Consider the following 2,332-nt stretch of genomic DNA (forward strand, 5'->3'; position numbering starts at 1 on the left):
CTAGAATTTTTTTTTTTAAACCTCACATAGCATCGGCCGAATTGCTTACACAAGCATAAAATATTTTTGACATCATTTTAAATAAATCAACCAACTAACATTTGAAAAGTAAGCACATACTATAACTTCTCAAAAACCACTCACAAATAAAACGTCGTAAAAATATCTTTAACATAACTCAAATTCATAAATCATAACTAGTGCGGAAAACTAGCGTCGGTCCTCGGGTTATGTGCACCTTCAGTCCAGCAAAGTCAACCATCAAGACCTCATTATCATATTCATAATCAATATCACCTGCATCAATCACACCTAGTGAGTCTAAAGATCCAACACGTCATATTCTTGATAACGAGTAATACGTAATACAGTTAACATAACAGTGAAAAATACTTGTACTTAAAATATCGTTTTCATGAAGATGCATAAACATAAACATTTGCGTAAACATTTTCATGATGCATAAAACATTTTCATAAAAACATAAACATATTCATATTCATATTCGTATTCATATCCATATGCATATCCATATTCATATCCATATTCATATTCGTATTCATGTTCATGTTCGTGTTTGTTGAATTCAGATCGTGATTGTGACTCGTATTTTTGATCGTAGGCGATGGATCCATCTAAAAAAACCACAGTACTGAGCGACGGGGACACCAGCGACACTCTCACCCGTCAACTGGGCCTTGGCCAACGTATTAACATATTCGTATTCGTATCACGTAATCGTATTCGTATCCGTATCCAAGGAAACACGATCGTCGGGCTCCCACTGAGACCATAACCCTCACGATATTTCCAACATCTAGTAGTCATAATCCCTTACGTCCTTCAACATGATATCATCACTTAATAAAAACATGCATAACATCATTTTTATTTTAAAACCAATCATGCAACATATCTTTTAAATGCCCATATTTAAATCATAAAAATCATAGACATTTAAAAATCAGAACTTAACATATTAAAAATCATAAACATCTATGAACATTTTTAAAATAAACATTTTAACTTCATAAACATTAAAAATAAACATTTAAATCATAAACATTTAAATAAATGTTTTAGCATATTAAATCATAAAACATTAAACTTTAACGTCTTAAAAATCAATAAACATTTAAAATTGACATATTAACATGTAAAAACCCATAATCATTGAAAATAATCATATTAGCATATAAAACAGCATTCAGGACACTGCCATGACGTTTAATAATTTCTATGAGTAAAAAGACCGTTTTACCCCTAGACGTAAAATTTCATTTTTTTACATTTTCTTAATTTTATTGACTCTAACATTTCCAAATAATTATTTAAACTTACATGAATTTTCTCATATTTTTATTTAGCTTCATTCGACGACTTTTAAATTATCTTTAAATATAACGTATTAATGCGTTTTAATCACGAATTAAACCAAACCTTAATAAAAATTCCCAAATTAAAAACCAAGGCTTTCAATAATTATTTAAGCTTAAACCTAATTTTCCATAATTTTATAAAGCATATAACATGGCGTTTAAATTAACTCGTTAATTAGCATTTCGTGCGGCGATTAAATCCCGAATAAATCCAAAACTCGTTATTTTGATCCCAAAATTTAAACATAACCTTTTTATGATTTATTCTACCCTTCCAAGTTATGAGCCACACCTGTGGACCCATGGCTCAATTTTTGCCTTTTAATTTTCGTTTTTGACACCTTATCGAACACACCGAGCCATCTCCTAATTTACTCGAGCCACGCCCAAGCCACCTCGATCCAAAACCTAGCCAACCCACCTAGGGACCCTACTGACCAAGCCCAGCTCATAAAACCAGCCTTAGCCTGACCAAAACACTTCTGGAACTCGACCCCAAGTGCATGCGTGTGTGTGTTTGTAGTGTCCATGTTGAATTGGGTTTCCTAGTTGCCTAGGACTCTTCCAGCCGTCTAACCACTGACCCCTCATGACCATAACCTTCCCTGGACCACGCATAAACCAAGCCCAGACCAACCCAAGCCCCTGGACGTGAGGAGCAAACCACTGAAGCTTGACAGCAACATCTCGCCTAACTTGCTGTCATGAGCTTCTCCCCCACGTTTTTTGTGTTTAGCTCGAGCCATGTCTAGCCACCCTGCACCAACTTATGACCAGCCTCTCTAGGCACCCTCCTGGACCCTTAGAACCTATAGAACTCGAGCCCCTAGCTTGAAAACCGAAGCCCCCCCCCCCCCCTACTTCAGCACAAGCATGGCCGAGAAAACCCACCTAGACTAGGACTCCACGTTTTCTTGCTTAGCCACTTGACCACCGAACCAGACCTTGAACCA

At 35.9% G+C, this 2,332-nt stretch overlaps 1 pseudogene; it reads right to left on the reverse strand.

Annotated features, from left to right (window-relative positions):
• The window catches only part of LOC142537608 (uncharacterized), a 12,599-nt pseudogene extending 10,474 nt beyond the window's left edge, over window positions 1–2,125 (reverse strand).
• Window positions 2,126–2,332: the final 207 nt, after the last annotated feature.

This window comes from Primulina tabacum, chromosome 2 (genome assembly GCF_025594145.1).
Source record: "Primulina tabacum isolate GXHZ01 chromosome 2, ASM2559414v2, whole genome shotgun sequence".
Taxonomy (NCBI): Eukaryota; Viridiplantae; Streptophyta; class Magnoliopsida; order Lamiales; family Gesneriaceae; genus Primulina; species Primulina tabacum.